At 38.7% G+C, this 15,110-nt stretch overlaps 1 protein-coding gene across 12 annotated transcripts in view; it reads right to left on the minus strand.

The window, feature by feature from the left end:
- The window catches only part of MTHFS (methenyltetrahydrofolate synthetase), a 324,398-nt gene that overhangs the window by 102,987 nt on the left and 206,301 nt on the right, over nt 1-15,110 (minus strand). The gene's annotated exons all lie outside the window — the stretch shown is intronic.

Consider the following 15,110-nt stretch of genomic DNA (forward strand, 5'->3'; position numbering starts at 1 on the left):
GCGCGTCCAGAGCCTGTGCTCCGCAACGGGAGAGGCCACAACAGTGAGAGGCCCGCGTACCGCAAAATAAAAAAAATTAAAAAAATAAAAGCATGGGTTCCAGGCTCTGGACCAAGTTCATGGGCAGCTGGCCAGCCACTGAAGCTGCAGACTGACAGAAAACCGCAAACTGAACTGAGAACACCCAGTATGAGGAAAACAGGGAGAGATGAAGGCAGGAAGTTTAGAGTCATTGTTAAGAAAAGAAGATATGCAGAAGATAATCAAGCAGCAAAAGAAAACCCTGCAGAGGGAATTGGGGGAGGAGATGCTGGGCCAGGCTCCACCTGTCCTCAGGGGCCCGGCGCCACCTGTCCTCAGGGGCCAGGCTCCAGCCTCCACACCCTTGCTGCCTCCCATTCCTCCAGCTCGGAGGCTCAGCCACTTCACTCAAAGCTGCTACTGGCCGATGTCTTCCATGAGATCCGGTGCCGTCCCCCCATCAGGCCCTGGAGAGTCCCTCTACCCTGCTCTGGGTCCCTTCAGACCAGTAGGGCATCAAAACTGGGTTCCCCAGGTAATCCTCAACTCACGTTGTATTTCAACATAAAAAATGTTCAGTATTTTCCAACTCCTAACAGCAAAAAAAAAAAAAAAAAATTGTATCATAACTTCTAGACTGATTAGTTTTTAGTGGTGTTTAGCTTTCTCTCTCAGTTAACATGTAAGGAGAAAGTGTGGTCATGCTGTCTCATAAAATTAGTGGAATTATTTCTCATCTTTATATTTAACTCATTTAATTATTTTCCAAAGCAGAAAACCAATGTTTGATACACAGACACATACACATTTACCAGATTCATTTCATAAATGTCCTTTTGCATACATATAACATTGCCAGATTGCAAATTCAGTAAAGAGAAACTGCATATTGATTTATGATCTTCTTTTTATAACATTATAAAATGGATGAATTAATTACATTAGTTCTGCAGCATTTTAATCCTGACTTTTCTGCTTTTATTATCTATCCCACAAGATGGGTTCTATAATTGTTTTCTAGTAGTATTTATAATAGTCCTTGAGAGCCTCATTAGCATGTTTGATTGAATTGAAAAAAACATCAGATGTTTTTCACAATGGACAGTAAGAACTATCTGACTGACTGGTTTTATAGTGAGGATTAACTTTGCCAAATAGATTATATAGCAGACATTTTACGTATATTTAATAAAACAATAGTTTTATTGTTTTATTAAATAACAATAAAACTCATAGTTCCAAGGTTTGATGAAACTGTATTCAAAGCACATGATAATAAAAAAACACTATGTCAAAAAAGATTGTCTCAGCAAAAGTGGAAGGCATTAGCATACAATATGTCGCTATTTAAAAACTGTAACAACAATTTTAAAAGTATATCTGGCTAAACTGTTATAAATAGGGTGGATAGCTAGTGGGAAGCAGCCGAATGGCACAGGGAGATCAGCTAGGTGGTTTGTGAAAACCTAGAGAGGTAGGAAAGGTAGGGTGGGAGGGAGGGAGGGAGACACGAGAGGGAAGAGATATGGGAACATATGTATATGTATAACTGATTCACTTTGTGCTAAAGCAGAAACTAACACACCATTGTAAAGCAATTATACTCCAATAAAGATGTTAAAAAAAAAAGGGGGGCTTCCCTGGTGGCGCAGTGGTTGAGAGTCCGCCTGCCGATGCAGGGGACACAGGTTCGTGCCCCGGTCCAGGAATATCCCACATGCTGCGGAGCGGCTGGGCTCGTGAGCCATGGCCGCTGAGCCTGCGCGTCCAGAGCCTGTGCTCCGCAACGGGAGAGGCCACAACAGTGAGAGGCCCGCGTACCGCAAAATAAAAAAAATTAAAAAAATAAAAGCATGGGTTCCAGGCTCTGGACCAAGTTCATGGGCAGCTGGCCAGCCACTGAAGCTGCAGACTGACAGAAAACCGCAAACTGAACTGAGAACACCCAGTATGAGGAAAACAGGGAGAGATGAAGGCAGGAAGTTTAGAGTCATTGTTAAGAAAAGAAGATATGCAGAAGATAATCAAGCAGCAAAAGAAAACCCTGCAGAGGGAATTGGGGGAGGAGATGCTGGGCCAGGCTCCACCTGTCCTCAGGGGCCCGGCGCCACCTGTCCTCAGGGGCCAGGCTCCAGCCTCCACACCCTTGCTGCCTCCCATTCCTCCAGCTCGGAGGCTCAGCCACTTCACTCAAAGCTGCTACTGGCCGATGTCTTCCATGAGATCCGGTGCCGTCCCCCCATCAGGCCCTGGAGAGTCCCTCTACCCTGCTCTGGGTCCCTTCAGACCAGTAGGGCATCAAAACTGGGTTCCCCAGGTAATCCTCAACTCACGTTGTATTTCAACATAAAAAATGTTCAGTATTTTCCAACTCCTAACAGCAAAAAAAAAAAAAAAAAAATTGTATCATAACTTCTAGACTGATTAGTTTTTAGTGGTGTTTAGCTTTCTCTCTCAGTTAACATGTAAGGAGAAAGTGTGGTCATGCTGTCTCATAAAATTAGTGGAATTATTTCTCATCTTTATATTTAACTCATTTAATTATTTTCCAAAGCAGAAAACCAATGTTTGATACACAGACACATACACATTTACCAGATTCATTTCATAAATGTCCTTTTGCATACATATAACATTGCCAGATTGCAAATTCAGTAAAGAGAAACTGCATATTGATTTATGATCTTCTTTTTATAACATTATAAAATGGATGAATTAATTACATTAGTTCTGCAGCATTTTAATCCTGACTTTTCTGCTTTTATTATCTATCCCACAAGATGGGTTCTATAATTGTTTTCTAGTAGTATTTATAATAGTCCTTGAGAGCCTCATTAGCATGTTTGATTGAATTGAAAAAAACATCAGATGTTTTTCACAATGGACAGTAAGAACTATCTGACTGACTGGTTTTATAGTGAGGATTAACTTTGCCAAATAGATTATATAGCAGACATTTTACGTATATTTAATAAAACAATAGTTTTATTGTTTTATTAAATAACAATAAAACTCATAGTTCCAAGGTTTGATGAAACTGTATTCAAAGCACATGATAATAAAAAAACACTATGTCAAAAAAGATTGTCTCAGCAAAAGTGGAAGGCATTAGCATACAATATGTCGCTATTTAAAAACTGTAACAACAATTTTAAAAGTATATCTGGCTAAACAAGGTGGCTCTAAGCGAAAGAATAGTCTGGATTATTAATAGATAATTTATAATATTGTAAAGGCCTTTTCTGTATACTTCCCAGTAACTGAAAAAGTGAATGACTCTCTGAGTGGATAACTAATCCTTTTCCAAGCCGGGTGGTTCCTAATTCTTTGCCTTTAATAAAATTGAAAAAATTTTGATGATAAATCAGTGTGAATTTTGGTAAATAACTCAAAAGGCATTCAAAGCATTAAGCAACAGCGATGTAGCAAAGTTCTATTACTGTGTAATTTTTTTTTTTTTTTTTGCGGTACGCGGGCCTCTCACTGTTGTGGCCTCTCCCGTTGCGGAGCACAGGCTCCGGACGCGCAGGCTCAGCGGCCATGGCTCACGGGCACAGCCGCTCCGCGGCATGTGGGATTCTCCCGGACCGGGGCACGAACCCGCGTCCCCTGCATCGGCAGGCGGACTCTCAACCACTGCGCCACCAGGGAAGCCCCTATTTCTGTGTAATTTTTTATATGAACAAGTTTTCTCAATGTTTCTATCTACTATAAAAAGAGTAGGAACAAAATAGATGCTGGACTCCACTTCATTGCATACATAAGTCACATTCATACAGAGATATAAGAAATAATTGGGAAAACCCTCATTCTCCTCGTTAATAAGTATATTTCCAATAAAAATTACTTATATTTAATAATCATTAGTAAAAAGTTAATATATGTTGTGACTTCTGATCATGTACTTCTAATGATTATGATTTTGACTCAATACATAAGACTTTTTGAACAATTAAAGCCTGTGGTCACAGAAAAAAACCCAAAATTTAACATTTAAATTTATAAGACAATCTTATTGTGATAAGTATGATGGAATGATCAATAAAAAAACTTTCATGCATGAAATATATGTGCACTAACATAAAATTCTGTGGAAGAAGTAGCAGAAAAAACACGAATTCATGGATAAAAGGAAAACATAAAATTTTTAAATGTTGAAGAAAGGAGTTTATGTATTTCTGTAAGTATATGAAGGGGGTTTCATATCATCATGGCATTTAGATTCCATTGGATCCATCTTTAGATATATGAATTCTTACTTGAAAATTGTCCGTTTTTGCAGCATATTGGAAATCACATCCTTTGCTATTATTTATATAGATGCAAAATTTTAGATACTAACTTATGTGCATAAGAGTCATAGTTTTTCAAAAAGTCATTTAGAGGTATATGAGCAAAATGCTTGAAGACCACTGTCCTAGACCCTTAGAGCTTCTAAGACCTTTGAGGATCAAGAATTCCAGTCCTGGGACTTCCCTGGTGGTCCAGTGGTTAAGACTCTGGAGCTTCCGATGCAGGGGCATGGGTTCTGTCCCTGGTCAGGGAACTAAGATCCCATACGCCAGCGCGGCCAAGAACAACAACAACAAAAAGAAGTCCAGCCCCTCTACACCTCCACCAGCACCATTTTACAGATGAGAAAACTGAACCCAGAGAGAAAGAGAATGAGCTTCCTGCCTGCCCCCCAGCGCTTTACCCTTGCCTAAGACACAGAGCGAATCACATCCAGCCCTGGCTAAAAACACCAGGCATCCTGACCTGCCCCCTGGTTCTCGTCCCAGCACGATGCTCAGTGGTGATAGACACGCCTTCACAGGTGCGCAGGATCTACAGTAAACGCCACCCTTGCCGAACTTCAATGTCCCGTCTCTCTTCCGGGTTTCCTCAGCATTTTGTGCACCTCTCTCTAACAGCTTTCTGCTGTTGCCAACATTATCAAACACCACTGGGGCTGCTGGGACAGAAATGACATCCTGGGACCTAGAAAGACAACAGGGACAGACAGAGGGAGGAGGGTAGGCCTCCAAGGGCGGGGCGCTAGTAGAAGACACAGCGAAGATGGGACAGAGAAAAAGATGTTAACTACACTTGCTCCCGTGCCAGGCTGAAAGACAGCAGAGCCAAGTACATGGCTGGAGGCTTCTAGGGTCTCCTTAGTTATTCAGCCTCTGTCACACTTGATACCTATTCTTTGGGTCCAAGATAGACATAGAACTATAACAGTGACATGACACTTGGGTCCACAAATATGGTAGGGCAGGCAGAAGATTTCCCAGCCTGAATAATTAACAATCAATAGCTCCACACTTGCAAAGAAGAGTAAGTTATATGCATTGAGAGCCTAGTTGTGATGTCTCAGTCATTATTAAACTGGACTTTGTTATCTCAGGTATAAAACCAAGTTTATTTATCAGTATAAAATGTATGTGGCCTTCAGGTAGTACTAGCATGCTACAATTGCTGCCTGAATTTTAAGGTGTATGTCTTGACACTGAAAAGGAGATCAATACACTTGGAATCTTTAAGTCAAAAGCAACAGAAAAACAAAAACAAAACTTTGTCATAAGGCATTTAATTCAAGTTAAACTGAGTATGATATTTTGGAATAATAGTTTTTGGTTATTTTATTTAAAACATTTATGTTCATCAAAGAGAAATGCCAAGAATAAAACAAAAATGGTACCACTCAAATACATTTTTTTGCTGACATTTTAAAAATAACAGTAATATGGTTAAGAGAACGGAAAGACAAGCTGCAGACTGGGAGAAAACATTTGCAAATTACGATCTGACAAAAGATTTCCATCCAAAGTACATAAAGAACTCTCAAAACTCAACAATAAGAAATCTAAATAAAGTCTGCAGTTTAGTTAATCATAATGTACTAATGTTGATTTATTAAGTTTTGACAAATAAACCAAGGTGATGAAATATGTTAACAGAAGGAGAAACTGGGTGAGGGTTGTCAGGCAACTCTCTGTACTATTTCTGCAACTTGTTTGCAAATCTAAGTTTTTTCCCAAAGTAAAGTTTATTTAAGAAAACTCGACAAAAAGGAAATACGCAACTAAATTCAAAAATTGGCAAAAGACATGAATAGACACTTCACCAAAGAAGACACATAGAGGACAAATGTGAACATCAAAAGGTGTTAAGAACATCGGTGAAAATAATGGTAAGACTAAGGACTTCGAAAATTCTCTCCTCCATTCCTCCATAAAAGTAACAAGAACACAGGCAAAAATTGCCTAAATCAGCTTTTTCCAAACTCTGATTTTAACCAGAAGCTCGCAACAATCTAAAGAGCATTTATATTTTTAATTTATTTTTTTTAAAAGAGCTGGATTTCAGTAAGTATAACAAACTTTGTGGCATTTAACTTACCCATTTAACTCAAACCTCCCTATTCCCCAATCCCAGTTCCACAGTGCCCTTGAAAACCAGTAGCCTGCAACCACAGCTTTGGAGACTAAACAATGCACTTCTAAGTAACACATGAATCAAAGAAGAAGTTTCGAGAAAAATCTAAAAATATTTTGACCTAAATGAAAATGCAGCTTATAAAAATTTGCGTGATGTACTGGAAGCAGTACTTGGAGGGAAATTTATAACACTGAATGCATACACTAGAAAAGAAGAAAGATATAAAATCAGTCATCTGAGTTTTCATCCTAGGACTATAGAAAGAAGAGTAATATGAGCCTAAAGCAAGCAGAAGAAAACAAATATCAAAAATTAGAGCAGGAATCAATGGAATTCAAAACTGGAAATCAATAGAGAAAATTAATAAAACCAAAATCTGGTTCTTTGAAAGACCAGTAAAATTGATAAACCTCTAGTCAGGCTGAAAAGAAAGAAGACACAAATTATTAATATCAGAAATGAAAGTGGGATCCATCACTACTGTTTCCAGGGACACTAAAAGATAATAAAGGAATACTAACCTTTTTGAACAACTTTAATAGCATAGATGTAATGCAACAATTCCTTGAAATACACAAACTGCCAAAACTCACACAAGGAAAATAGATTATATTAATAGGTCTATGTCTATTTTTAAAGTTGAATCAAAAATTAAATTTCCAAAATAGAAAGCACCAGCCCAGATGGCTTCACTGGCAAATACTACCGAACATTTAAGGAAGAAAAGTTACCATTTCTCTACAATCACTTCCAGAAACTAGAGGAGGAGGGAACACATCCTAACTCTGTGCAGCCAGCATTACCCTAATACCAAAACTAGACAAAGATATTACAAGGAAGAAAAACTGCAGTCTGATATCTCTCATAAACATTGATGCAAAAATAATAGCAAATTGAATCTAGTAATGAAACAGAGAAGGACCCTATGGTCCTTACCCACCATGTCCTCAGCCTGCACCTCTTGTCTGTGGAAAAACTTTAGCCAAAGAATAAGTTTAATCAGAGAAGTTAGAAAATGCAGAAACAAAAGAAAACCGTCCAACAAGACTAAATAGTAATAGTTTAGTCATTAAGCATAGTCAAGGAACTTCAGTTCCTCTTCAAGGGCTATAGATAATATTCTGAGCCATATCCTGTGAGTTGTCTTGTAGATACTGAAACCCCCAACAGGTGGAAGAAGTTAAGTACATGATGACCAGGCTGTAGCCATGACATAAGCTGCCACAATTCCGAGAATTGGTCTCAAAGAAATGGGAAAAAACCGACCCTGGAACTGAAGATTAACTGTACTTAAAACAATCAAGATGATGCTGATCAGACCACTGCAGGACCAATTTCAAGATGACTATCAGAGCTGACTGTGCTGTTTCTGCATGTAGCCCCCTCCCTTCACCTATAAAAGCTCTTGCTCACTGATTGTCAGTAGGGGGGCAGGGGAGTGGGCCTTTGGACAGGAGTCCGCCCTCCCCCTAAAGCCCCACCAGCTGCCAGCATCCAAAATAAAGCAAACTTTCCTTTCCACCAACCTTGCCTCTTTATTGGCTTTTAAGCAGCAAGCAGCCAGACCCCACTTTCAGTAACAGTTACATATAAAAATAATTATAAGCTATGACCAAGTGGAATTTAATCCAAGTATGTCAGGCTGGTTCAACAGTCAAAAATCAATTAATGTAATCTACCACATCAACAAGCTAGAGGAGAAAAGTTATATGATCTTATCAAGAGATGCAGGAAAAGCATTTGACAAAATTCAACACCCATTCATGATAAAAACTTTTTTTAAACTCTCAGAAAGCGAGGAAAAGAGGAACAGGGGGACTTCCTCAATTTGATAAAGAACATCTACAGAAAACCTATATTCTTTCTAGTGAGAAACTATATGCTTTTCCCCTAAATTCAGGAGTAAGACAAGGATGTCTTCTATCACCATTCCTATTCAAGATCATACTGGAAGTTCTAGCTAAAGAAAAAGACAAGAAAAGGAGATAAAATATTTACAGATTGGAAAGAAGAAACAAAACTCCTTGTTCACATAAAACATGATTGTGTAGAAAATACCAAAGAATTGATGAAAAACTCTTGGAACTAATAAGCAATGATAGCGAGGATATAGGATATAAGGTTAGTATAGGATACAAGGAAATAAATCTTGGTGAGGAATGTTTAGAAATTGGAATTCTAATACATTGCTGGAGGGAATGTCAATTGCTTTCCTGTATACCAACAATGAAAAATTGGAATTTGAAATTTAAAACACAATACCATTTACATTAGCACCAAAAATAGAAAGGAAGGGAGGAAGGGAGAGGGAAGGAAGGAAGGAAGGAAGGAAGGGGGAAGGAAGGAAGGGGAAATAAAGGAATACTTAGGTATGAAGGGCATCTGTAAAAAAACCACAGCTAACTTCATACTTAGTGGTGAAAGACTGAATGCTTTCCCTGTAAGATCTGGAACAAGACAAAGATGTCCACTCATACCATTTGTATTCAACATTTGTACTGGAGGTTCTAGTCAGGGCAATTAAGCAAGAAAAAGAAATGAAAGGGTTATTAAAGAAAAAACAAAAGAAATGAAAGGGCATCCAGATTGGAAAAGAAGAAGTAAAACTTTTTTTTTTGCCTATGACATAATATGATATATAGAAAATCCGAGAGGGACTTCCTGGGCGGTCCAGTGGTTAAGACTCTGCATTTCCAATGCAGGGGGCATGGGTTCGATCCCTGGTCGGGGAACTAAGATCCCACATGCTGTGTGGCATGACCAAAAGATATACAACAACAAATATATATATATATATATATATATATATATATGGAACAAATTGGGAAGAAATATGTAACATATATAATTTTTAAAATTAAAAAGAAAAGAAAATCCTAGAGAATCAAAAAAAACCCTGCTATAACTAATAAATGTGTTCAGAAAAGTTGCAGGATACCAGATCAATATACAAAAATCAATTGTACTTTTGTACACTTGCAATGAACAATCCAAAAATAAATTTAAGAAAGCAGCTCTATTTACAATAGCATCAAGTAGAATGAAATACTTAGGAGTAAATTTAACAAAGGAAATGAAAAACTTACACTCTAAAACAAAAAAACATTGTTGAAAGAAATTAAAGGAGATCCAAAGAAATGGAAAGTCATGCCATATAACACTGGTACCAAATTGATCTCCAGTATCACAGCAATTCCTGTCAGAATCCCAGCTGACTTCTTTAGGTAAATTAACAAGCTCTTTCTAAATTTCTTTTGGAATTGCAAATAACCCAGAATAGCCAGAACAATTTTGAAAAACAAGAACAATGTAGGAGAACTCATACATTTCAATTTCAAAACTTACTACAAAGAAACAGTAATCAAGAGAGTGTGGAACTGGTACAGGATAGGCATATAGATCAGTAGAGTAGAACTGAGGGTCCAGAAATACATTCATATGTCTATTAATATTTGACAAGAGTGCCAGGACCATTCACTGGGGAAAGAACAGTCTTCTAAATAATCACCTCCAACACCTCCCACACTGATACTATACTTTTATTAATTAAGCCTAATATACAACCTAATAAGAAGCAGATGGTTTCTCATTGCAATAATTCTGAAGAGTGACTGCTTTGTTTTTGTTTTTGAAAATAAAAATGCATGGCAAATCTTGGAATTTTTGAAACTGGAAGAGACCAAATTTATCATATGAGAACTCATCTAATCTTTGCATTTTACAGCTAAAGAACTCCTTGATTTGCTCAAGAACACACAAATAACTGTCGTAATTGGGAAAAGGACTAACTAGTCAGGTTTCCTGCCTCGCAATCCTGGGTTCTTTCCGTCTAATGAGTTTGTGTCTCTAAATTATGTCTCTTCTATGCAGGTATGAAGAAAATGACTAACCAAGGCAATCTATCAGAGTGAATAAACACACACACACACACACATCTTATTTTGTGTAACTAGCCTAGAAACTTATGAGAAAGATCCTCTTCTTGTTTAAAGCATGAACACATCTGGAAAGATGTTTTAAGAAGAACATTAATGGTCTTAGAAAAAGAATTGATTTATTCAAAATGTAACTCAATATTCCATATGAATTAATGCCTGGGTTTATGTATGAGCTGTCTAGATTTGATTTTTTTATTAGTCATAAAGATTATTTGGACCACAGGTTTTGCCCTACCCATTTCCAGTTTATTCCCTCCTCCATCCAGGTCCTATGCTCCACAGTTCACTTCTAAGACTAGGAGTTGTTTCAGGAGGAGAGGGGAGCAGTGCCCCATGCCATGGGTGTTTGTGCTTTTATGCTACCAGTTTTACCCTATATTGACAGCAGAGAGAGTTAAAAGACATCTTCCCTCCCTCCCTCCCTTCTTCCTTTTTTCTTTCTTCCCTTTTCCCTTAACACAAAGTGTGTAACCTCATTCTCTTTGTAAAAGACTGAAGTAATATGAAACTACAAAGCATAAAATGTGACTGTTCCTTTGCAATCCCTCCTACTGCCCTCCCTGGACATAACAACGATTCATAATTTGGTGGGTCATCTTATTCCATAGTCTCTCTCTTTATTCCTTTTCATCCACACATATGTAAGTATGAACATATTTTTATTGAAATGGAACCACACTCTATACATTGTCCTGCTTTCTTCATAATAGTTTGAGATGATACTGAATCATTGCACATTGGCCCACCTCATTTTTTTTAAGTGCTCCGTGATAAAGTAGCTAGTACTCAGGTAGAGGTAACTATGTGTAAGGATCTGTTCAAAGTGCTTTATTTTATTAATTCATTTAATCCTCACAATAACTCTATGAGATAAAGGAAATCCTTATGCTTAATTTATAGATGAGGAAATTGAGGGAGTGAGGTAATTTTCCCAATGACACATAGCTAGTTAAGTGGTGAAGATGAGATTCAATCCCAGGCAGTCTGGCATCAGAATGCCATGCATTTAACTGCTAGGCTGCATTACTCCTCCATAATGTAAATGTTCCATAACGTATTTAAATAGTTCCTTATTAAGGAATCTTTAGATTGTTCCTAATTTTTCACCATTATAAACGATGCTGTAATTACCTCCTCATACATGTAATCAAGTCTATCAATCTTTTCTTTCACAGCTTCTGAATTTGCATCTTGTGTGGGAAGGTCTTTCCATCCCTAGGTTATAAATAATCCTTCAGTTTCTTCTATAACTTTTATGGTGTGGATTTATTCATTTAACACTTGAGTTCTTCTGGAATTTGTATTGATGTATGGCTCAAGTCAGAGGTCTAATTTGATTGTCTTCCATATGGATAGCCAATTGTCCCAATATCATTATTTTCATCTATTTTTTTTTTTTTTTTAGTTGAAGAGATATTTCCCAAGAAAGTCTTTTAAGACTTAAACAGGGCTTCCCTGGTGGCGCAGTGGTTGCGCGTCCGCCTGCCGATGCAGGGGAACTGGGTTCGCGCCACGGTCTGGGAGGATCCCACATGCTGCGGAGCGGCTGGGCCCGTGAGCCACGGCCGCTGAGCCTGCGCGTCCGGAGCCTGTGCTCCGCAACGGGAGAGGCCACAACAGAGGGAGGCCCGCATACCACCAAAAAAAAAAAAAAGACTTAAACAGCTTACATCAACATATTCAGATCTACCCATGCTTAATCAACTGTTGAGAAATATAATCATAGGGCTTCCCTGGTGGCGCAGTGGTTGGGAGTCTGCCTGCCAATGCAGGGGACACGGGTTCGAGCCCTGGTCCGGGAAGATCCCACATGCCACAGAGCGGCTGGGCCTGTGCACCGCAACTGCTGAGCCTGTGCTCTGGAGCCTGTCAACCACAACTACTGAGCCCACGTGCCACAACTACTGAAGCCCGTGCACCTAGAGCCCGTGATCCACAACAAGAGAAGCCACTGCAATGAGAGGTCCGCATGCCGCAGCGGGGAGTGGCCCCCACTCGCCACAACTAGAGAGGGCCTGCACGCAGCAGCAAAGACCCAACGCAGCCAAAAATAAATAAATAAAATAAATAATTTTTTAAAAAAAGAAATATAATCATAAAATGTCTCACTAAACCTACAGGAAAACGTTTACAGGATGGAGAGAACAAGGATAGAAACCAGGGATTTCCCCTCACCTCCCCGTATCAAATGCACTGAATGGATATTTATCATGGAAAGATTTTGAACTTAGTTCAGACCCTGGATCTGTCCCTTAAAAAATAGTTGGTCTTGAGTAAATCTTCTATACCTCTGTTTCCTCATCTGTAAAAGGGGAAGATAGTAACATCTGTCTCAGAAAGCAGCTGTAATGATGAGAGCACCTGGTACTCATTAGGTGCATCATCCAATGTGAAAGGTTTGATTTCCCTTTTTTTGTTGTTAAAGAACTAAAGTGTCCTCAAAAGACAGTCCTGTTCTTATACACAAAAGCCTTTAGGTGATACAATGTCTGTTATTTGAGAGCATTTGCTTTTATGAGACATCGTACAGTGTTCTCAGTTTGACCTTGGTTTCAAGGGACAGAGTTCCAGAAGCAGATGTGAAGGTTATTGTTGATTTCTTGGTAAAAAGAAGATAATTCAATTCCTTTTATTTATCTTTACTGGCTCAAAAACACTAGGAGAAAAAAAATTGTTGAAAGTCAAGTTATGCCTCCCTTTGTCCTATCTTTCTTCTCCATAGCTGCTACTTCAAACCTTGTTCTTTCTCTGACCTTCTACTCTGCCACCACATTTGACAACTAGCCTCATCTTATCTCCTCCATCAGAGAAAATGAAACTCATATTCCCTCAACTTCCTACTGCAAAGTCACCAGCACTTGCGCCTATACTTGATCCATTCTCCTTCCCACCAGTCCCTCCTGCCCAAGTACTGGTCATTTGTCTGTCTCCCTCACTGGTTTATGAACATAAGGACCAGGTCATTGGAATACTGTTTCCCATCACCTAGCACAATGTAGGATCAGAGTAGACACTCAAAACACTAAAGGAAACCAGAATATGTCACCCCAAAATACATCTCTTTGACATAAAAATTATTTTAAGCTGGCAGTAAACATATTAAGAAGCAGTAAACTTATGAAAAGCTCTCTCTAACCTCCTCTTTTTCTGCCTGAAGGCTGGATATAAATTCTACTTTTACTGAAGACAGACTCTTGACAGCATCAGGAGAATCTGCAAAGAAACTTAAATGCACTAGTATCCTCCCATATATTACCTTCCCCAGTTTGCTGCCCTTTGAAGCCTAAAACTTCTTTCCTTAGTCCTGTCATTTCTCTTCAAACTCATTGTTCTTTGTTGAAGATGCTACATAAGCCAGAGTTCTAAGCCACTATTTTGAGTTACTCTTCATTCAGTTTTCTCCCATGTATGCTGCATGAGTTAATAAACAGTTTTTCTCTTATTAATCTGCCTTTTTTTTTAAGGAATCTAAGCTGAAAACCTAATATGGGTAGAGGTAGATGTTTGCCTCTCCTACAACACATTTTTTTTTTAACATCTTTATTGGAGTATAACTGTTTTACAATAGTGTGTTAGTTTCTCCTTTACAACAAAGTGAATCAGTTATACATATACATATGTTCCCATATCTCTTCCCTCTTGCGTCTCCCTCCCTCCCACCCTCCCTATCCCACACCTCTCATGGTCACAAAGCACAGGGGTGATCTCCCTGTGCTATGCGGCAGCTTCCCACTAGCTATCTGATTTACATTTGGTAGTGCATATATGTCCCTGCCACTCTCTCACTTCGTCACAGCTTACCCTTCCCCCTCCCCATGTCCTCAAGTTCCTCTTGACTTACTTCACTCTGTATGACAGACTCCAGTTCTATCCACCTCATTACAAATAACTCCGTTTCATTTCTTTTTGTGGCTGAGTAATATTCCATCGTATATATGTGCCACATCTTCTTTATCCATTCATCTGTTGATGGACACTTAACATGCTTCCATGTCCTGGCTATCGTAAATAGAGCTGCAATGAACATTTTGGTACATGACTCTTTTTGAATTATGGTTTTCTCAGGGTATATGCCAGGTAGTGGGATTGCGGGTTCGTATGGTAGTTCTATTTGTAGTTTTTTAGGGAAACTCCATAGTGTTCTCCATTGTGGCTGTATCAATTGACATTCCCAGCAGCAGTGCAAGAGTGTTCCCTTTTCTGCACACCCTCTACAGCATTTATTGTTTCTAGAGTTTTTGATGATGGCCATTCTGACCGGTGTGAGATGATACCTCATTGTAGTTTGGGTTGGCATTTCTCTAATGATTAATGATGTTGAGCATTTCTCTCATGTGTTTGTTGGCAATCTGTGTCTCTTCTTTGGAGATATGTCTATTTAGTTCTGCTGGCCATTTTTGGATTGGGTTGTCTGTTTTTTGGTATTGAGCTGCATGTGTGGCTTCTAAATTTTGGATATGAATCCTTTGTCAGTTGCTTCATTTGCAAATATTTTCTCTCGTTCTGAGGGTTGTCTTTTGGTCTTGTTTATGGTATCCTTTGCTGTGCAAAAGCTTTTAAGTTTCATTAGGTCCCATTTGTTTTTTTTTGTTTTTATTTGCATTTCTCTAGGAGATGGGTCCAAAAGGATCCTGCTGTGATTTATGCCATAGAGTGTTCTGCCTATGTTTTCCTCTAAGAGTTTGATAGTGTCTGGCCTTACATTTAGGTCTTTAACCCATTTTGAGT

Source organism: Physeter macrocephalus, chromosome 11 (assembly GCF_002837175.3).
Source record: "Physeter macrocephalus isolate SW-GA chromosome 11, ASM283717v5, whole genome shotgun sequence".
Taxonomy (NCBI): Eukaryota; Metazoa; Chordata; class Mammalia; order Artiodactyla; family Physeteridae; genus Physeter; species Physeter macrocephalus.